General features: G+C 53.5%; 1 protein-coding gene across 4 annotated transcripts in view; it reads left to right on the plus strand.

Moving 5' to 3' along the window:
- The first annotated feature begins 591 nt into the window (after nucleotides 1-591).
- The window catches only part of TJAP1 (tight junction associated protein 1), a 31009-nt gene continuing 9580 nt past the window's right edge, over nucleotides 592-22020 (plus strand). For 2 of the 4 annotated variants that reach the window (XM_062186167.1, XM_062186168.1), the window contains exons 1-3: nucleotides 592-672; nucleotides 1117-1264; nucleotides 21748-21845. The gene's annotated coding sequence lies outside the window, so the exon portion shown is untranslated. Of the gene's footprint in view, nucleotides 673-1116; nucleotides 1265-17754; nucleotides 18051-21747; nucleotides 21846-22020 lie in introns of those variants that run through there. The other 2 variants (XM_062186170.1, XM_062186169.1) reach the window with 2 other exon arrangements.

A 22020-nucleotide genomic window follows, 5' to 3' on the forward strand; every position in this document is an offset into this window, starting at 1 on the left:
AACGGTAAGTACTATGAGAAAGAACATTAAGCAGGGTACGAGAGAGTGACTGGCAATGCAGGCCGAGATCGGATGGCCAGAAAAGGCTTATCTGAGGCAGTGACACTGGAGCAGAGGCATAGATGAGAGTAAACACTTGGGAAAGAACATTCTAGGCACAGGCGCCAACAAGCTGAAAGGGCCTGAGGAGAATGCTTAATGCATTAGAGAAGCCATGTTGTCTATTCACTAGACGTGGGAATAGGAAGATGCACCAGTTAGCGCCCTGCAGGAGCAGCAGGCAAAGAGGATGTCTAGAGAATCACAGGAAAGCTGATTTTATTCCTGGGATGACGGGCAGCCAGTACGACTCACCACTATCTTTTTTATTTTTTGAGCTGTGTTCCCCTGGTCTTTGTCTTTTTTTTTTTTTTTTTTTTAAATATCAGAGTGTTTCCTCTTTCCCGCTATTGCCCCTGCTCCTCGTATCTTCCCTTTCCTACGGTTAGGCCTCCAATGCCTACTCTTAGGAGATCCCCATCTTTCGCCACCGCCCGGGCCGAAGCCCCGCCCCGTGGCCCCGCCCCCGATGACGCGCGGCGTCTAGTGCGTGGGGATTCCCGCGGCCCTGGCCACTACCCGGCCTGCCCCGCGGCAAGATGGCGGCCTGAAGGCAGCGGGCAGCGGCGGAAAGTTTGTTGTGGGATTGGAGTAGTCGGGTCGGGCGGCTGGAGTTAGAGGGGGCGTCGCGGGGATCCTAGCGAGGAGTAGAGGCGGAGGAGGGACTAACTCCGGGGCTGAGAGGAGGAAGACCGGAGGCGGAGAGATACCGGGAGCTAGGGGCGGAGGGGGCCTAGGAGCCACTGGTGTCCTAGGGGAGGGGGTGGGGGCGGGGGAGCGCTAGACACAGGGGTTGCCGGCTCTGGAGCAGAGTCACGAGCTGGAGGAAAATTTCGTGACCGAAAGTAAAGGAAGCCTGGAGCGTGGGACCGAGGCCGGACCGTAGGAGCCAGGCTGGTGGGAGGGAAAAGGGATCTTTCTCATAAGGGGGATAGCGCGGAAGGGAGTGGCGGTGTGGAGACGCTGGGCAGGTCTGCCAACGCGGGAACTAAAGTCAGTCCAATGCCCCTCTTCCAGGCTGAGCTCAGCCTTGCCACAGCGCCTATAGCAGCGTCTGCCCCCATTTCACTGAAGACTCAGGGGGCCCCAGGGACTGGAAGAAATCACAGTGCCTGCTTGGAAAGAAGAAGAGGTAGCGACTTGCCCCAGCCCAACCCCAGAGCGGGTAAGGTGGCCTCCAGTGACAAGTTTCTGGCTGGCATCCTCCCTGGGAGCAGGAGCCATGGGCTCGGAGTTACGCTCAGAATCGTTTAACGCGAGAAGGGTGCACATCCGTGGAGGTCCTTGCGTGGCGATGCTAAGTGGACGTTTTGCTTAGATGGCAAGGCCTTTTGCGAGGTGGCCTAGGATTGAGCCTGTGTGCCCTCCCTGGACGAGCAAACCTAGGCAGGGGCCTAGAGAGCAGGCTGAAAGTATTTGAACACATCGCCGTCACAAGCAGTTTCTTACATGTTCCCCATCACCTTTGCGTTTGACATTTGGCCTGGAAGCAGAGTTTAGGGTGAAGCAGATGGCGGGGAGTCGTGGGAGAACATTTCCGGGGGTGTTCACGGACCATTTAGGTATCTACGGTGACCTACGGTGACCAACTCCTGAATTCATTCTGCAGCCTATGCCCTGTCCGCGTTGGCAGTCTCTTGGTCGTTCGAGTTCCTGTGGGGATGGGGATTGGCAGAAGGGCTGTCAGGTGAGGGAGAGCCAGGTTGGAAATAGGGGGAAGAAACCCGGCAGCTGGCGGTAGGAGGTGACGCTGACAGGGTAAAGCCCTGGGGTGGTCACCACATCCCCCCTGTCTGAGCCCCCCGGGTTTGTGAAGTGATGGCAGGGCAGGACTGTGGGACTTGCCCTTCCTAGTAGCTTTCTTTTCTTCCTCTGTATTCTCTTTATCAAACCACAAAAAATCAGTCTTGTAGGCCTAAGCATGGTGTAGGAGAAGTGGACTTGGTGCTGGAGAGAAGGGGAGAGACCTGGAGCCAGGGAGTGCGGAGAATGCGGTGCTCAGTTCCTGTGGTGCTCAGTGGTTAGTTGTGCCCAGGGCAGAGGTGGGCACAGGCTTTTGACCGAAGTGTGTTGCAGAGCCAGCATCTGCTTGAAGGTTGAACTGGGAGGTCTGGTTTGATGTAGAACCCTCTGTCTCCTGCTCCTTGCCTCCCCGCCACACCCCCTTGCACCAGGTTTATTGTAGATAGAAGAACCCAGAGTCACTATGACTAGGCCAGCTTCAGTGCCTTCCGATAAGTGTAGAACTGATGATAGTTCGTTGTGGCTGCATTTCTAGAAGGCTGAGAATCTTCTGAGAACTATTTGTGAGTGCCTCCTTGGAAATGGGAATCAGCTAGGGCCATGTGGTGGGTGTACATTGCCAGGAGTTGAGAGCCCGGACTCCAAGCCAAGCTGCCCTGTTCAGATGCTGCCGTTTGTAGTCCTGTGACCTTTGTTACGTGCATTGCTCTGGGTGCCTCGGCTTTCTCATTGACCAGCGGGGGTGGTGAGAGCTACGTAGGGTCATTGTGAGGATTGGATTAGTTAGTACACTAATGTACTCAGCTACATGCCTGACCTAAGTATTGGTCATCAGGCACTAATTTCTGCTTCACAGTTAGACCCACTGTCTCTTTGTGGAGGATCTGTACTAATTTGGGCTGCTGGCCTGATGCTAGAGAAATGACGCACAACTTCTGGTTAGTAGAGATTTTACAGGTAGTGTGAATATCCTCATTAAGCTCTGTGAAGTCACGTTGACATGACAGTGACCTTCTGCTTGGAGCATGAGGCTGTAGAATTCTGTTCTGTGCAGTTGAGTGGTGAGGAGGAGGAGGCCGGTGCTTACTGAGCACATCCTGTGTATCTGGCACTATTGTTGGTGCTTCGCTTGTTAATGAACTTTCCTCACAACCAGGTGGAGTAGATAGTGCTGCCCCTAGTTTTCAGATGGGAAAATGGAGGCACAGAAAGGGTGAGTGATCTGCTCAAGGTCACCCGCCTCCCTAGGAAGTGGCAGAACTGGAGTTTTGGCCTACGCGGTCTGGCTTCCGGGGATGGGAGGTGGGGATTGGTATGAAGTTAGCTTTCACATATACCTAGCAGCAGTTTTTTTTTTTTTTTTGCCTGGTGCATGTTTATTCTTTCTTTCTTCTCTCTCTCTCTCTCTCTCTCTCTCTCTTTCTTTCTTTCTCTCTCTCTCTCTCTTTCTCTCTCTCTTTCTCTCTTTCTTTCACAGGCAGAGTGGACAGTGAGAGAGAGAGAGACAGAGAGAAAGGTCTTCCTTTTGCGTTGGTTCACCCCCCAGTGGCCGCCGCGGCTGGTGCGCTGCGGCCGGTGCGCTGTGGCCGGCGCACCGCGCTGATCCGATGGCAGGAGCCAGGTGCCTATCCTGGTCTCCCATGGGGTGCAGGGCCCAAGCACTTGGGCCATCCTCCACTGCACTCCCGGGCCACAGCAGAGAGCTGGCCTGGAAGAGGGGCAACCGGGACAGGATCGGTGGCCCGACCGGGACTAGAACCCGGTGTGCCGGCGCCGCAAGGCGGAGGATTAGCCTAGTGAGCCGCGGCGCCGGCCCCTAGCAGCAGTTTATATCTCTTGTTTATTTAACTATATCCTGGTTCATGTTTGTTTGTGAGGACTGTTATATGTAAACACGTTTTGTAGTCAATGGTTTTTGGTTATTCAAGCAGTTTCTTAGGGGCTGGGCTCTTCATCATAGCCGTCTTCTTCTTAGAAATAGTAGCTTGTGGTAACTGGCATTTAGCTTGGTGGTTTAGACCATGTCCCACATCACTGTGCCTGGGTTTAATTCCCAGCTGCTCACTGCGGCCTCCCACTGATGCACATTCTGGGAGGCAGCAGTCATGGCTCAAGTGACTGGCTTCCCGCCACCCTTGTAGCAGACCTGGATTGCACCCCTGGCTCCTGAATCTGGTCCTGGCCCAGTCCTGGCTGTTGTGGGCATTTGGGGGAGTGAACAGTACATGAGAGCTCTGTCCGTCTCTTTCTATCTCTCTGCCCCTCAAATAACAATAAAAACTGGCACAGGAATTGTGAGGGAGTCCACTGTGCCATGTTACCCAAAGCTCTGTCTTCATGATTCACCTTTAGAAAACCTTGGGCCTTGGCTTGGGATGCACTGTTTTTTTTTTTTTTTTCTTTTTATGTTTATTTTATTTATTTGAAAGGCAAAGTTACCAAGAGAGGTAGAAACAGAGAGACAGAGGTCTTCCATCCGCTATTTCACTCCCCAAATGGCTGCAGTGATCAGGGTTGGGCCAGGCTGAGCCAGGAGCTTCTTCTGGGTCTCTCACACGGGTGCAGGGGCTGCAAGCACTTGGACCATCCTCTGCTGCCTTCCCAGACCACAGCAGAGAGGTGGATCAGAAGTGGAGCAGCCAGGACTGGAACCAGCACCCACATGGGATGCTGCTGCTGCAGGCTGGGATGCACTTTAGGTGTGTCTTTTTTTTTTTTTTTTTAAATTTTTATTTATTTATTTATTTTTGACAGGCAGAGTGGATAGTGAGAGAGAGAGACAGAGAGAAAGGTCTTCCTTTGCCGTTGGTTCACCCTCCAATGGCCGCTGCGGCTGGCGCATCTCGCTGATCTGAAGCCAGGAGCCAGGTGCTTCTCCTGGTCTCCCATGGGGTGCAGGGCCCAAGGACTTGGACCATCCTCCACTGCCTTCCCGGGCCATAGCAGAGAGCTGGCCTGGAAGAGGGGCAACCGGGACAGAATCCGGCACCCCAACCGGGACTAGAACCCGGTGTGCCGGCGCCACAAGGCGGAGGATTAGCCTGTTAAGCCACAGCGCCGGCCCCTTTAGGTGTGTCTTTAAGCTGTGCGCGTGCGTGTGTGTGTGTGTGTATGTGTGTGTGAACATAGGTATCAAAGTATAGCTCATTTCTGACTTTGACTACTGACAATGAGCGGTTGAAATAACTGTAGTATTAAGATTCACAGACAGTTGATGTTATCTTTTAAAAATAGCAAGTAGCAAACAGAAAAAAAAATATGGCAAATTAAACAGCTCCCTGCTCTCAGCGTGGGGAAATGGAGAGGCGCTGTGCTGCTGTTGCCGCCTGGGCTGTGTGAGGGAGGCCCTGTGCAGCCTGGGGCAGAGGTGTGCCCAGGGTTTGATTGACTGGTTTTCCTTTGCCCTGTATTTAAGACTCACTCTTCGCCTGCTTCTGAGTCACGTCCTGTCTATTTAACACGCCCGCAGGGCCCATCTTTTTACTCAGTAAGTGACTCTCCATTCTGCCTTCAGAGGAGGCACGCGCCGGTGGCTAACCAGATTTCAGGGGACTTGGGGGCAGGGGCTTTGGGCTTTGCACTTTGCATGGGAGCTCTGGCCCAGCCCTGTGCTGAACTTCGCTATGTGTGCTGGTCCTGTGATTTTGAGAGGTGAACAGTATCTGTCTTGTGTCTGTCTTCCTCTGCTAACTCAGGACCATGTCTTGTACTTGATCTTGATTTGTGCTGCAGTCAGCGTGCTGAAGCGTGTTGTCTCTGTAAAGCACACCTTTGTGTTTCAGTGTAGACACTCAGACTTTCTGGATTTGGGTCACACTTTTTTAATTAATTTATTTGAGAGGCAGAGTTACAGAGAGAGACAGAGAGAGAGGTCTTCTGTCCACTGGTTCACTCTCCAAATGGCTGCAACAGCCAGATATGGGCTGATCCGAAGTCAGGAGCTGGGAGCTTCTTCGAGGTCTTTTGTGCAGGTGCAGAGGCCCAAACACTTGGGCCATCTTCCACTACTTTTCCAGGCAGTGGAGCTGGATTGGAAGTGGAGCAGCTGAGACTCAAGCCGGTGCCCATACAGGATTCCAGCTCTGTAGGCAGAGGCTTAGCCCACTACGCCACAGCGCCAGCCCCTCAGGTCACACTTGAGCAGAGGATTGAATTGTCAGCAGAAGGCTGATGGAGTTTGAGCCGATTCTCCTTGCCCTTTACCATTTTGTTTTTATTGTTGTGTATGTCAGTGTCTTCTATGAAGGCCCCCTTTTAGGTATTATTTTTGAATCCATTCCCTTCTCACAATCATATTATGAGTGCCAAGGATGTCTGGGTAAACTGAACCCGATCCAGCTCTCTGCTATGGCCTGGGAAAGCAGTAGAAGATGGCCCAAGTGCTTGGACCTCTGCACTCACATGGGAGACCTGGAAGAAGCTCTTGGCTCCTGGCTTCAGGTTGGCCCAGCTCTGGCCGTTGCAGCCATTTGGGGAGTGAATCAGTGGATGGAAGACTCTCTCTCTCTCTCTCTCTCTTTCTCTCTCTGTGCCTCTGCCTCTCGGTAACTCTGCCTTTCAAGTAAATAAATAAATCTTAAAACATTTATTTATCTTGAAAGAGTTATGGAGAGAGAGATCTTCCATCCGCTGGTTTACTCCCCAGATGGCCACAGCGGCCAGGGCGCGGCTGTGCCAAAGCCAAAATCTTCACTCAGGTCTCCCACGTAGGTGACAGGAGCCCAAGCACTTGGGCCATCTTCCACTGCTTTTCTTAGGCCATTGACAGGAGCTGGATTGGAAGTGGAGCAGCCAGGACTCAAATCAGCACCCATACAGGATACCAGCATTGCAGGTGACAGCTTTACCTGGTACGCTACAACACTGGCCCCAGGATTTCTTTAATTCTATGAACGTGATCAGTCTCTAGGCCTCTGACCTCATGTCCTACCTTCCTCTCACTCACTGTGCTCCAGCTCCACTGCGCTGGCCTCCTTGCCTTTATTTGAACACCAGAGTAAGCTCTCGCCTTAGCACCTTTGCACTTGCTGTTCCTTTGCCCTGGAAAATCTGCTTCCTCAGGTGGGCAGTTTGACACAGTAGGTTAAGCCGCTGCGCACAATCCCATATGAGATTACCAGTTGAAGACCTGAAGACCTGGCTGTTCCACTTCATTTTTTCTTTTCTTTTCTTTTCTTTTTTAAGATTTTAAAAATTTATTTGAAAGGCAGATTTTCCATCCACTAGTTCACTCCCCAAATGGCTGCAGTGGCTGGAGCTGGGCTGATCTGAAGCCAGGATCTTCTCCCAGGTCTCCCACATGGGTGCAGGGGCGCAAGCACTTGGGTCATCTGCTTTCCCAGGTGCATTAGCAGAGAGCTCGATTGGAAGTGGAGCAGCTAGGATTTGAACTGGTGCCCATATGGGATTCCGGCACTGCAGGTGGAGGCTTTACCCACTATGCCACAGCCCCAGCTTCTATATTTTCCTATTTAACTTTCATAGGACTCCAGGTGCCCTGAGTATGGGGACTATATCTTGTTTCTTTTTCTTTAGATTTATTTATTTATTTAAAAGGCAGAGTTACCGAGAAAGGGAGAGGGAGGAGAGAGAGATTGAGAGATCAAGATCCTCCATCTCCTGCTTCATTTCAAACAGCTGCAATGGCCGGGGCTGGGCCAGGCTGAAGCCAGGAGCCAGGAACTTCTTCCCAGTCTCCCAAGTGGGTTCAGGGGCCCAAGCACTTGGGCTATCTTCCTCTGCTGCTTTCCCAGGTGTATTAGCAGAGAGCTGGATCAGAAGTGGACTCGAACTGGCGCCCAAATGGGATACTGACACCACAGGTGGTGACTTTACTCACAAGGCTGCAGTGCTGGTCCCCAGAGACTGTATCTTACACACTTTCATATTTCCAACATTAAGGATGGTGGTAGGTGCATAGCAAGGGCTTTATAATGCAGTGGTGCATGTAGAATGAATAAAACGTGGTACCTAGTCTCTACCTACTCCAGTCTATTGTCCTTGTTGCTGTCAAAATTATTTTTGCAACAGCTCCCCTGCCCCAGCTCCTTACCCCCTAAAATGTGCGCCTGCTCTAAGCTTGTCACCACTCTGTCCTCAGCCAGGTGTCAGCTGCTTGACAGCTATCTATTAGAGTGTGCTGGGACTGCTTGAGATGCTGACGGATGAGAGCCCCAGCAGCCTGGCAGTCCGTGTCCTTGATCTCACTTATCCCTCCTTGCGGCTTTCAAGCCAGCGCCATTTCAGGGGACACTGACACAGCAGCCAAGTTGGGGTGGCTGCTAGGGGTTTGGGAGCCTCATAGTTTTTATGCCAGGAGCCTTTTTCTGAGTCAACAACTCTTCTCTACTATTCTGGGCTTTGCCCTCTTGTGGACCATGGGCTGTTTTGCCTGATGGTGGCCTTTCTCCTCCCATTCGCCATGTGAAGGAGCCATCTCCACTTCCAGTAGTTCTTTCTCCTGTGATTCATATGCCTCGTATGTTCCTTTTCTCCTTGGCCAGCCTAGGGAAGACAAATACTATATATATATATTCTTTTTTTTTTTTTTTGACAGGCAGAGTGGACAGTAAGAGAGAGAGAGAAAGGTCTTCCTTTTGCTGTTGGTTTACCCTCCAATGGCCACCGCGGCCGGCGCACTGCACTGATCCCAAGGCAGGAGCCAGGTGCTTTTCCCGGTCTCCCATGGGGTGCAGGGCCCAAGCACTTGGGCCATCCTCCACTGCACTCCCGGGCCATAGCAGAGAGCTGGCCTGGAAGAGGAGCAACCGGGACAGAATCCGGTGCCCCGACCGGGACTAGAACCCGGTGTGCCGGCGCCGCAAGGCGGAGGATTAGCCTGTTGAGCCACGGCGCTGGTGACAAATACTATATTAATAAGACAACACTCTGATCTTGCTTTTATAAACTCTTCCCTTACAATATGCCCTGGGTTCTTATTTAAGTTAATGTCCACACATTCTAGCTTGGCAAACAAAAGGGCGCTTGCTCCTCTGGCCCAGATCCAACCTTTAGCTTGAGTTGCTGCCAATGCTTGTCTCTCCTGTGCTTCATGGCCCCTGAATTTCCCACTGCTCCCCAGCCTGGTATGGGCATTCGTTTACTTTATTCTTTGTGCATTTCACCTATGCCAGAATGCTGACTCTGTCTCTGAAGTTGCTCATCTCTAAGATCTAGCTCCTCTGTGCTCTCCAGCGAGAAGCCTCTGCTTTCCTTTCCTTCTCTTTGCCTCCCCTCCCCTTAGTTCTTTGAACCTCTATTCTGGCAATTGGCATGTTGGACGTCTGTCATGGAACTGACCTTGTGTAGCGGAAGGACCCTCCCCAGTCATGGAGGTGAGGGGGTTAGCCGTGTGAGAGTCTAGTTGTGGAGGCAGGCAGACTTGGTGTAAATGTGGGACTCTGCCATTTACCAGCTGTGCGATGGTGGGCAAGTTTCTTAACCAGCGGGATCCTTAGTCTTGTCCTGTATGAAATGAGGGGACATCGCTCCTGCAGGAGTATTGAGTAAGAGGGATAATGAGCCTGCCATAGGAAAGACCCTCAGGAGACATTGGTTGAGTGAATGAACCTCATTTTGGAAAATTCTCTGGATAAGAAAAGGCCCTGTTTTATTCAAGCTAGAGTAAGCCTTTTGATTTCTGCCCAGAGCCAAGTGCATTTTAAGAATTTTTGTTTATTTGAGAGAGAGACCAACAGACAGAGATTGGCCTGTTCACTGGTTCCCTCCCCAAATGCCTGCAATGCCTGGGGCTGGGCCAGGCCTGGAGCCAGGAGCCTGTCTCCCATGTGGGTAGTGGAATTCATCACCACTGCCTCCCAGGGTTTGCATTGGTGGGAGGCTGGTGTCAGGGTCCGGAGCACTGAATGGAACTGAGGTACTTGGATGTGGGACACAGGCATCTTAACTTCTAGACTAAACACCTGCAGCCAGGAGCATTTTTGAGGTGGGAGTAAAATTGAGAGTCTCCTTTTTTATGTCGAAGCAATACCAAGATAAGACTGCAAGCACCGGCCCAGCGCTGTGGCGCAGCGGGTTAATACCCTGGCCGGAAGCCCTGGCATCCCATAGGGGTACCAGTTCTAGTCCCGGCTGCTGCTCTTCCGATCCAGCTCTCTGCTATGGCCTGGGATAGCAGTAGAAGATGGCCCAAGTCCTTGGGCCCCTGCACCCATGGGGGAGACCTGGAAGAAGCTCCTGGCTCCTGGCCTCAGATCAGCACAGCTCCGGCCGTTGTGGCCAATTGGAGAGTGAACCATTGGATGGAGGACTCACTCTCACACACTCTCTCTCTCTGCCTCTCCTCTCTCTGTGTAACTCTGCCTTCCTAATAAATAAATAAATAAATCTTAAAAAGATACTTTAAAAAAATAAGACTGCAAGCATCATCAGTGAGCAACCCGTCGGTGCTGTTGGCCATCTTGGCGTGTCCTAACTGATGGATCGCAGTATGCTGGCCCTCTCTAGTCCCCCCTCTCTGTGCCCTCAGAGCACTCAGCGCACTGTAGTGCAAGTGGCTGTGTAAGATCTTCTGTCCCTGAAGCTTCTGGCAGGGGAGGTCTTTTACTGCAGGCTGAGCAGTTAGGCCCTCCATGGGAAGTGCTGAGCAGTCCTGGGTACTACGTGACCCAGCCTAGTCCTCCTTCCGAGATGAAAGCAGACGGACTGTATCTGGCAAAACCTCTGCGTCCTTAGGAAGGAAGGTCCTGCGTGAACAATAGGTGACAGCGTTGACAATAGCATTACTAATTCTTTTCCGGGGTTGCATGTGGCTAAGTGATCTTCCAGGTGCTTGGCTTCAGGGCTCTCCCTTTTTAGCCTTTTTAATATTGTAAAACACATCCCTAGGCCAGCAGGAAAGAGTTAAAAGAAGAGGTGAGGTACACAGTAGTTGGGATCTGTACTTGCATAATTGGCATCTGTTAATAAGTCTTTGGCTACTGGGCGTCCTTGTTGCTGATCTTGAAGCTCTTGGTGCTGGCTGGGACCTGCCTGCTTTTCTGGTTGGATCACTAGTCCCATCTAGGTGTGCTCTGTGCTCACAGCCAGGGTTTGCTACAGCCTTGTTAATGCCCAGATGAATGAAAAGGATGAAACCAATAGCTGAAAGGGGAGTGAGGGCATTTTTTTCCCTGGGATCCACCCTTGCCCCTTGATGTGGGAGCACGCAGTGCTTTTCGGCCTGGTCTGGCCATGAATTGAAGGGTGGGGCTTCTTTGTTAGTTACTGTCCTTTTTATTTAAAAAAAATATATATTGAGAGGTAGAGTTTCAGAGAGAGAAGGAGAGACAGAGAGAGGTCTTCTATTCACTGGTTAATTCCCCAAATGGCTACAATGGCTGGAGCTGTCCCAATCCGAAGCCAGGAGCTTCTTTCGGGTTTCCCACACCAGTGCAGGGGCCCAAGGACTTGGGACCATTTTGTACTGCTTTCCCAGGCCATGGTAGAGAGCTGAATCAGAAGTGGAGCAGCCAGGACTTGAACCAGTGCCACAGGCAGAGGCTTAACCTACTATGCCCCAGCCCCAGTTATTGCCTTTTTAAAAATTTATTTATTGGGGCTGGCATTGTGGCATAGCAGGTAAAGCCTTTGCCTGCAACACTGCCATCCCACATGGGCACTGGTTTGCTTCCTGACTGCTCCACTCTACATCCAGCTCTCAACTAATGGCCTGGGAAAAACAGCAGAAGATGGCTCAAGTGTTTGGGCTTCTGCCAAGACCCAGATGAAGCTCTTGGCTTCAGCCTGGCCCAGTCCCAACCATTGCAGTCACCTGGAGAATAAACCAGCTGATGGAATATTTCTCCGTCTCTGTCTCCTACCCTTTCTGTAACTCTGACTTTCAAAAAATACATTTAAAATTTATTTTATTTGAATGGCACGGAGGGAAACAGATATTCCATCTGCTGATTTACTTCTCCAGTGTCTGCTAGGAACTCTAACCAGGTCTCCCAAGTGGGTGGTGGAGACCCAACTACTTGACCCGTCACCTGCTGCCTCCCAGAGTGCACGTTAGTAGGAAGGTGCATCAGCAACAGAGGCATTGATACTGACACCAGGCACCCGGATGATGGGAGGAAGGTGTCCTAGTGGCAGCTCAGCGCTGCGCCAGACCCCCCACCCTGTAAGTGTGTGAGGTGACAGTCTGTAAAGGGCACGACCTCCTCTTTGTGGGAAGCCGTCTGTGCCCTCAGCAGGAGTTTGCACCAGCCCCTGAGGGAGGGGCTGTCTCCCAGGATGTCTGCTTAGGCCCACACACTCTGAGTACTTCACCATTTATCAGTAGCTCATCATTTTTGTGTACCTATAGACATTCCTCAGCATGTATCACTTTTTTTTTTTTTTTTTAAAGATTTATTTATTTGAAAAGCAAGGTTACAGAGAGAGAGAGAGAGCACGTGCGCTTCTATCCGTTGGTTTACTCCCTAAAGGCTGCAGCAGCTGGGGCTTGGCCAGGCTGAAGTCAGGAGCTTCATCTGGGTCTCCCAGGTGGGTGCAGGTGCCCAAGTATTTGTGCCATCTTTCAGTGCTTTCCCAGGCCATTAGCAGGGAACTGGATTGGAAGTGGAGCAGCTGGGATTGGAACCAGCGCTCACATGGGATGCTGACATTGTGGGTGGGGCTTTACCCACTGTGCTACCACACTGGCCCCCAAAATGTATCACTTTTAAAAAGCCCCTTCAGGCCGGCACTATGGCTTAACAGGCTAATCCTCCGCCTTGCAGCGCCGGCACACCGGGTTCTAGTCCCGGTTGGGGCGCCGGATTCTATCCCGGTTGCCCCTCTTCCAGGCCAGCTCTCTGCTATGGCCCAGGAAGGCAGTGGAGAATGGCCCAAGTCCTTGGGCCCTGCACCTGCATGGGAGACCAGGAGAAGCACCTGGCTCCTGGCTTAGGATCAGCACAATGCGCCGGCCGCAGCGGCCATTGGAGGGTGAACCAACGGCAAAAAGGAAGACCTTTCTCTCTGTCTCTCTCTCTCTCACTATACACTCTGCCTGTCAAAAAAAAAGCCCCTTCATCGATACGAATGCACAGTGTTCAGCTTGCTCCGTGCACTGAACAGGTGACCGGGAATTGGGCGGTGCTTGTTGGAACCCTGGGGCAGTGCCCAGCTTGGTGGGCTGTCCTGGGCCTGGCTGCCTGGGAAGGTGCTGCAGAAGCTTTTCTAAAGGTCTCCAGCAGGCACCCTGGCTGTCTCCGAGGGGCTGCTTTTTATTCTGAGATGAAACTGGCAGGCATGGGAATCAGGGTGGGTGTCAGGGCATCAGCTTTCTCATCTCCTGTGTGCTTTCCCCTCCTTTTACTGTTGGCTGAGAAAAGAGAAAAATGACCTCATTTCCTAACTCCTATTTTAGTGCACCAAGAGTCCCTGATTTCTGAAACCTTGAATTATCCAGGTCACTTGCTGTTCTACCTTTTGAAAGCAAACCAGCTCCAGCTGGTGTCTTTGGAGTTTCCCTGTGAGTAGGATTCTGAAGGTCACCTGTAGGGGCCAGGCATCAGATCAGTCTAGGTCTAGGTCTACAGAAAGTTGTCATCTTTCTCTCCTGGACAGTTGTGTCTTCTCCATGGTCAGATGTTAGCCTTGGTTTTGCTCTGGGCAGAGCAATATGGGGAGTCAGACGGACGTGTAGGCAGTTGGGAAGCCTATTGGAGGCATCTCCTGTCTCTGTGAATCTTGACCCGAGACGTGGGAGGAGGGCTAGACCCACATGGGCAGTGTGGTGAAAATTCTCCCTTTTCTGCTCCAAGTCATCACAGAGCCTGCAGGGCTTCCCAGAACAGGAGGGAGACCCCTGTCCTATCTTCTTCCTGCCAACATCTTGCCATCAGCAGTGTTTGCAGATGTGTGTGCTCTAGGTTGCCTGTCCTGCTGCTGCAGGGCACACAGCTTGTGTGGCCACCAGGACTCCACTGCTGTGACCACATTTGTCATCTATAAGCCAGGATGTGTCCCTTCTCCCAGGGTGGTTCTGGAGGCTTCTGGAAAGAGTTGCTTCTGCTTGTGCTGATGGGAAAACTAGCCTTCGTGGGCAGTAGTCTCTGGGGGAGTTTGGGGAGCCTGGCTGTAGCCTTTGTCCTCCCTTGGCAGGTTCTTCTGGGGCTGGCTCTGTGGAAACTGTCATGCCCCTGGCCCTTTCAGAAACTGTAAGGTGGCAGTGTGCCACCTCTCACCCTGGCTGGACCAGGTCACACACTGGCCCATTGTACTGGGCTTTCTGATGCAGCTCTTGTCAAAGCCCCTGATCCCAGGCTGGTTGTCTCCCAGCCCCTTCCCTCTGTGGAGCTGTGGGGTTGCTGGGATGGACTCTGCTGGCACGGGCACAGGATGGGGGCAGCTGCAGCTGGGGGCTGGCTTTGTTCTCACAGCTCAGCTTTCAGAGCCCTGGTGCAGCCTGGCAGCAGTGTTTGGGGAATAGGCGAGACGGGAGCTGTGCCCCCTTCCACAGCAGCTGGCCTCTCTGTTGACTAGCCAGAGAGCTTCGTTGGCCCCTTGTTCTGGGGTCAGTGAGTTGGACTCACTGTTGGCAGGAGTGTGCTCCACTTCCACCTGGTTTGATTTCGGGTGGGAGGAGGTGGTAAGGGTCTAGGGGTCAGTCTGGAGGCGCTTCCCTTGCAAGGAGAGCACAGTACGCCCCCAGGAATCCTGCAGGTTGGCGTCCTCCTCTCTGCAGCTCCGGAGTGGGGCTGCTCACAGCCCCAGCTGTCTGTTTATGTGGAGTACCTGGAGTGCGTCTGCCATGCGTCTGTCACTACCCACACTAACCAGGAGAGCTGGCTGTCTGGGGAGAGGTCACCAACCCTGTGAGTCTGACCTGGCCAGCTCACCTGCCTTGGGCTACTGCCGGCGGTGTCTCTACCCTGCGTTCCTCCCCTAGCTTACACCGTGCCGTCTCCTCTGCTCACATTTCTTCACTGCTGGGTTCCCTCCAGTTTCCCAGGCTCCTGGCTGTGGGTGGGATTCGCCCCTCCCATGGCCAAGGGAGAGATTTCCTAGGCATGGCCATGTGCCAGCTTGCAGCTGGCCCCCACACCACCCTATCAGCACGTGCCCCCCACTTCTCCCTTACGACAGGGGTGGTTACAGCTTCTGTTCCGCTCATCACAGCATCTGAGAACGCGCTCGGTTGCCATGTTGCTGCACCTGTTGCCTCAGAGGCGGACAGAACTAGAGTTGGAAGGCACTTCCCTTCTGGACCAGGTGACTTCCCCTGTATCAAGGGGGGAAGATTGGATGATTAGTCATTATTCTCAGTGCAGGATAAGAAGTGAGGATCAACTGTAGGGTTCTCTTTGGGGTTGGGGAGATTGAAGAACACTTTGGCCTGGCTCTGGGGAATCCCTTAGTGAAAAATGCAGCTACTTAAATGGAAAGCTGGAGCCCTGAACCTAGCACACATTTGAGACATAGCTCCTATGGGTGACCGTTGCTCTGGGAGGTGGAAGGGGTGGAGTTTGGCCCCCCACTCCCTTCCACGTCTGGAGCTTCAGTTGGACTTTAGCCGATAAGAGCTGGGAAGGGTGCCTCGACCAAGGGAGCACGACCTGGCTGGCCTCAGATTGGGAGACGGGTGAGTGAGACCTGGCATGGAGACTCTCCTTCCCCGCTCCCTGCACCCATCAGGCTTGGGAAGAGACAGGGGCTGGGGTAGGAGGGGCTTGGGGATGATAGGAAGGTCAGTTTCCCTGGCCTCCATGGTGCTGTGCACAGGTCAGCCTTTAGATAGACTCTTGGGTCCCCAGCCTCTGGGTTTGGCACAGTACCGGCTTGGCTGGATAGGGTGTACTGGAGACCTGAAGGCCCTTGCAATAGATTTAGTTCTTTTTTGGCTGGGAGGGAGCCCTGCCTAGGAGCACGGTGGGTGTGTGTAAACATGAGAAGGTGTGAGTGCTACGGGGACCTTTAAGGACCCTGTTCAGGGAGTCGGCAAGCTGGAGGGGTTTTTGGCTTGGTTGTGGTTGAGAGGGCAAAAGGGGCCTGGAGTTGAGGTGTGTGGCCCCTCCTGCACTTTGTTCATCCTTAAGAGGAAGCTTAGGGTCAAATGTCAAGTGCTGGCCATAAACTTGGGGATTTTAGTGGTCTTCCCTTAATTTGGTAAAGGATTGGTTTGCTTGGATCATCATCAGTAGTCTTCAGCCCCTTTGCTCTTGCCAGATGTTCACTTGGATGAGAGGCGCGGTGAATAGACTCGAGATATTTGCTCAGGTGGGGAACCAAGTGAGCTCCCACAGGGCACCAGGACTTGTTGGAATTCTCAGAATTACTCCAGGGCAGAATAATTATCACCTATTTTGTTTTTCAAAACCCTGGTAGTTGTTCAGGGTAGAGTAGGCAAGTGGCCAGCTTAGGGCTGCAGGCAACTTGTCCCAAGAGGGTGAGGTTGTATTTGCACAGAGGGGTGGTAGGCATCGCTATTGAAGGGGCAACAGGGCTGGTCTGGGCACAGACTGGCATCTCCCAGCCTAGTCATCAGCCCAGAGCAGAACCTCTGCCCAGGCCCCACCCCAAGAGCTGTTGGCTGCCTGCCTGCCACGTGCCCAGGATTGCTGAGGGCTTTGCTCATGGGCCTCAGGAACAGCTGCATGCCGGAAACGGAGGGCTAGAGGTGAACAGGAGGGGCACCGGGAGATGGAGAAGGGGAGGCTGAACCCAGCTCTAGTAGGGTCCAGCTCACTGCCAGGGGACTCCTCGACTCTCCACGGGCAGTTGAGGTGGACAGGGGCAGTCCCCAGGGCTCCTGCTGGGTCACCTGGTAACAGGACTGCTCTTGCAGGGTGGTGGTGTATTTCTTGGATTTCATTTGGAGGCAGAGCTTGGACTTGAAGCTTGAGAAGTGCCAGACTTGTGTGACAGGAGAGTAACCCACTGCTAGCAGGATGCAGCTTCCCATAGGCCTGCAGAGTTCAGAGCCTCTATCCAAGGGTGTCTAACTCAGAGCACCTCCAGGGAACGCCTTGCTGCCTGTGTGATCATTCATTCATATTCCAGCAGTTGATTAGGGAGGGTCTCTATTTTTGTTACTTATTTGTGTCCTGCTGGGTTCCAAGGGAGTGATGATAGCAACATACAGTGCAGCTGGGTATTCTGCAGTAGGGCCGGGATTTCCTTTGGTTTAAAAGGCACCGGTGATTACTAAGTTCCCTTTGACTTTCCTTGGGTGAATTATGAAGGAACGCTTGAATGATCTTTGTGGTGACATGTGGGCCCTCCCTGCTACTGAAGATTGGGGTCATTGACAGCCTTCCCCATCCCCCAACACTCCAAGGCTCCTCACTGGTGTAATTCATTCATGGACAGCTGTGAACAGAAAGGCTGATCAGAGGTTTCAGAAACGATCTGAGCCCAGGTAACCTGTTGGGGGATAATTTCTTCAAATGGGTGTTGGTGATGTGGGGAAGAGGGCAGGGCAGCTGGCCCAGGGCCAGTGGGCTGTGGAATGAGGCGGTAGTGTGCGAAGTGGTAGCCGGAGCTGCCCCGTGTGGAGGGCTGTAGTTGGAGAAGCCAAAGAGCCATGTCCGTTGTGGAGTCAGTCCTGTCTCCCTCTCCTGGCCAGTGCTAAAGGGTGATCTCAGCCCTCACTAAGGAGAAGACTGGATGCCTGCACCTCCCTTCCCTCTCCTCCACCTTTGACTTTGCCTGGGCCTTGGGCAGACCCCAGAAAGGACAGTGGAAGGAAGTGGGAGTCGTCCTTGCTATGTGCTTGAACCTCTCTGGGGTTGCCTCCTGTGGGTGTTTGGTCGGAGGAGGAGGAAGGGTAGCTTAACGGAGTCACTCCACCTCCAGCTGCAGTGGTCTCTGAGGTGGGCGCCCCCGGGCACAAGTACCTGCCCACTAAAGGGAGCAGGGGTGAGTCCCACCTGGTGAAGGAGCTGTGCTTGGCAAATTGTTTGTCCTTTGGTTAGAGCTGCTCAGGCAGCTTCTGGTGCAGATTGCACCTCTCATCTCTGTCTCTGTCTCTCTCTCCACCCTGCCCAGCTGTGCAATGGGTTCACGGTGCGGGTTCACATCGCAGGTTCCTGTGCGTGCCGAGTCCCATTTCTAATGAAAGTAGACTTTGTTCTCTGAAGGCAGCTAATCGTGCCCCATGGGCTGTAATCAGGGAGAAGGTATTTAATACAGGGCAGGTGGCAACAGGCGGCCTGTGCCGACTGGCAGATTGCAACATGACAGGAAGCTGTCGCCCCCTTTGCTTCAGCACACATCAGGTAAAGTCTCTCCTCTGAACTGATCGTGAGTAAGTGAAGAATGAATGCTGGGTGGCAGAGGAAAGAGGTGGGGATGGGTGGGGAGGGAGGGCTTGCTTCTGCTCGGGTGCTTTCCTCGAAGTGCCCGCGGGCCCAGCCCGAGGAGCCCCAGGCCAGGCTGGCTCAGCAGTGGTTTTCACCACCTTCTCCCTGGGTCAGCTCCTCCTGTAGTAGAACCCGGCACACGATCTGGTAGCCCTGTGTCCTCAGCCATCTGCCTAATTCCTTGGGGCTCAGGTAGTTGGGTTGAGGGTGGGAGTGGGGTTCTTCCGTTTATTTCTAGACCTTCCTACAGGAGCCCAGTTTTTGGAGGCACCTGGAGCTGGCTCAGCATCCAGGGGCCGAGGCCCGAGAGGCTTTCCTGGGCTGTTGCTCGCGTATCATGGCCCGTGGCCCATTCTGAGTTGTCCAGCTGCTCTCCTTGGGGATCTCCCTGTCCTGTCAGGAGACTGGGAGTCCCCCAGGGGCTGCAGCACTCCAAGGCAGCCTGGTGAAGGAGATGAGTTCAGGGGAGGCTAACCTGGTAGCCGATTCTTCCTGAAGGGACGTTCCTGATGCCTTCACTCCAGCCCACTCCATTGGTCTTCCAGCTCAGGGCCCCAGGGTCCAGCTTCTTGCTTTGTTGTCCCCTGGACCCTTCCCACCACATTGCTCTCCTCTGCTCCCTGGGTCTGTTTTTCCCTTCCCGTTAGCACTGCCAGTCAAGGGCAGAGAGCCCTCAGCCCACTGAGTTTCTGTTCGGGGCTGCAGTTGTGGGCCCCTCGCAGGCTGGATCTGGGGCACTTGGAGGATTTCAGGAGTTGGAGCTGAGGCCTGAGTGCTTGTGGGCACAGCGCACAGATCTCCTTGTGGACTTGTGCTGGGGCGCCTCAGGCTCCGTGCTGGATTGTCCCCTCCGTAGGCTTGGCCTTCTGCTTCCCTGGTCGGAGTGGCTTCTTCCTGTGACTGACACGTTTGAAGAGAGCAGGCAGGCACTGGCTGCTGTCATCACCAGCCTTATGGCCCCATCTCCCTGCCAGTAGCACCCCCACTGTCCTGCTCGCAAGCTGGCTTTTCTCTTGCCAGTAAGCTCTGGGAATGAGCACGTGCCCCAGGCTGGGGCGTGGGGTCCTAAGGTCAGGGTGCAGCGGGATGAGCTGTGGGATGTGTGGCAACTAGATCTAGGGCTGCGGGCCAGAAGGCAGTGGCAGCACTCCTTACAGGTAGAATTACCAGATACCTGAGCATGCCACAGGCCTCCCTGCCCGCCCACTGCTCCCTCACGTGTCCTAGTACCTAGAGGACAGTGTGGACCGTGGCAGGAGTAAGGACAGGGAAGGAGAGGCTCAGAATGGAGGAAGGGTCTTCAGGGGTGGGGTAGGAGGTTCCCCAGCTCACTGGAGAGCAAATGGAGAAGCGAGACGGACCTAGTTTCTCCACAGAGAAACGAAGGAGGTGGAGGCCAACTTGGGCTTCTCTGTGATTCTGTATGAAGCCCTGGGCTGCCCATATCTCTTAATCTTAGACCTCTGCCCTACCCTGGCACTCATATGTACCCCCCACCCCACACATCCCTGAGTATCAAAAGCCAGGAGCCCAGTCTGGTTTGGCAGTTGTGGGCCTCTCCCTCAGGCCATAGGAGTCCTCACCCTGGGGCCCGTGGAGGGGCAGCCCCAGGGAACCTTGGCAGTGACTTGTTTGCTCCCCCACACCCCAGGAATGTGCTGTCCTTTCAGGCCTGCCTGGATTCCTGCACAGGGAGTCAGCCCGACCCAGCATGCTGCTCTTGCCCTGTGGGGACACGTTCTGCCTCCCGTCCAAGGGGCGGGGGCTGGCGGCGCGTGCCTATGCTGCCACACCCTGGCCCTCCCCCACAACCCACACCAGGGACTGGCTGTCCAGACAGAGGATGGGGACCACTCTTGCTCTGTGCCCCGACTCCCCAACCCCCAGCTCTCTGTGCCGCCGACCCTATTGGAATGTGACAGGAGTCATGGCCAGGGCATGTCCTAACAGTAGAACACACGCTTTAGCCCGCAGGGCTTCCCTCAGCCCCCAGCTCTGTGTAGGTTGATGGGGTGGGGAGGGATTGTTGTCAGGCCCAGACGGCCGCCTGAGGTTAATGCCTCCACTCTTCCCCATGGCGGCTGCTGCCCCCATGCCGCAGCCCAGCTTATTACAAGTCGGGGCCCAGCAGGGGTGGGGCCAATCTCGAACCCCAGGATCCTGCAGGGGACCTCACAGGTCATGCAGTCCCTGGGGCGCCATACTTGGCCAGAGGCGGTGCTGATCCTGGGTTTTCTAGTCCAAGATTTCTCAACTTTGGCACTGCTGACCATTTGCCGTGATACTTCTTTAAAAAAAATTTTTAATGTAATGAGTACAAATTTCATAGGTACAGCTTTAGGCATGTAGCGGTTCTTCCCCCCATGCCCACCCTCACCCCCATCCCACCTCCTATTCCCTTTCCCATCCCATTCTTCATTAAGATTCATTTTTACTTTCTTTATATACAGAAGACCAACTCTGTACTTAGTAAAGATTTCAACAGTTTGCATCCACACAGACACACAAAATATAAGGTACTGTTTTAAGACAAGTTTTGCAGTTAATTCTCATAGTAAAACTCCTTAAGGACAGAGGTTCTACAGTGACTCCTGTTGTTAACACTTGATACTCTTATTTATGATGTCAGCAATCACCTGAGGCTCTTGTCATGAGCTGCCAAGGCTATGGAAGCCTTTTGAATCCACAGACTCCATCATTATTTAGACAAGGCCATAAGCAAAGTGGAAGTTCTCTCCTCTCTTCAGAGAAAAGTGCATCTTTCTTTGATGGCCCCTTCTTTCCACTGGGGTCTCACTCAGAGAGATCCTTCATGTAGATCATTTTTTGCCACAGTGTCTTGGCTTTCCATGCCTGAAATGTTCTCATGGGCTTTTCAGCCAGATGTGATACTTCTTTGTTGTGGGGGCTGTGTGTTGCAAGATGACTGACACCATCCCTGGCCTCACCCCACTGGATGCCAGTAGTGCCTACCTCCCCAGCTCTCATGTTTTGACAACTAAGAACGTTTGCCAGCTGTCTCTGGGGGAAGGGGAGTGGGCAGCATTGCCTTGGCTGAGGACCACTGCTCTAAATGGCTCTTTCCAGGTCTCTCCTGGACCTGTGCCTCCACTTCGCAGAGCCTGCTGGCCACCATTGCACACAGAAGCAGGCTCTGGGCTCCTTGTAGAACATTACCAGGAGCTCTCTTTCTGGCGTCTTCTCTGCCCATCTTGTGTTTTTACCAGGGTTTTTCTTGGCGTTCTTTGCTTTCTATGCTTCCCAAACGTCTTAGTGGCTTCTAGACCCAAGAAGCCTAGGAGATGAACAGTCTAGGGACAGGCAGAACCGGATCTGTTCCAGAGTGGTGCAGTGGTAGGCTGAGACCGTGAGCGTGTGTGCAGTCACAGTGTCATCTGGGCCAGGACAGTGCTGTCGAGGAGAAAGGCAGGAGCACAGTGCTTCCCGGCATCCCTCACCTCCACCGCTTTCCCCCCAGGCTCCTTCTTTCACGGCCTGCCTTCCTGGCTCTCCCTGGGGGCCTTCCAGGTCCCAGACAGGCCAGCAGGCCTGTGGCACTGACAGACAGGTGGCTGACACCTGGTTTCCACTTTCTCCCCTTCTCTGGTTTCAGGATCTGCTGGCTAGAGGAAGTGGAGGGGCTGTGGGATGCAGAGAGCCGAGGGCTGACTGCCGGACAGCGGAACAGAGCAAGCTGCCGACACACAGACGGTATGTCCCTGACACGGCCTGTGCCCTGCACTTGGCTCTCTCCTGGGGAGACTGGCCGGGGAGGGGCAGGCAAGTATCCTCTCTTGGTGGAGGTCACGGGGGCTTGCCCTGCAGTGGCTGTGACTGGAGAGCTCTCCTGAGTGCGGAGCCCCACCGAGGAGCTTGGCTTGGGTGA

Source organism: Lepus europaeus, chromosome 3 (assembly GCF_033115175.1).
Source record: "Lepus europaeus isolate LE1 chromosome 3, mLepTim1.pri, whole genome shotgun sequence".
NCBI classification, from domain to species: Eukaryota; Metazoa; Chordata; class Mammalia; order Lagomorpha; family Leporidae; genus Lepus; species Lepus europaeus.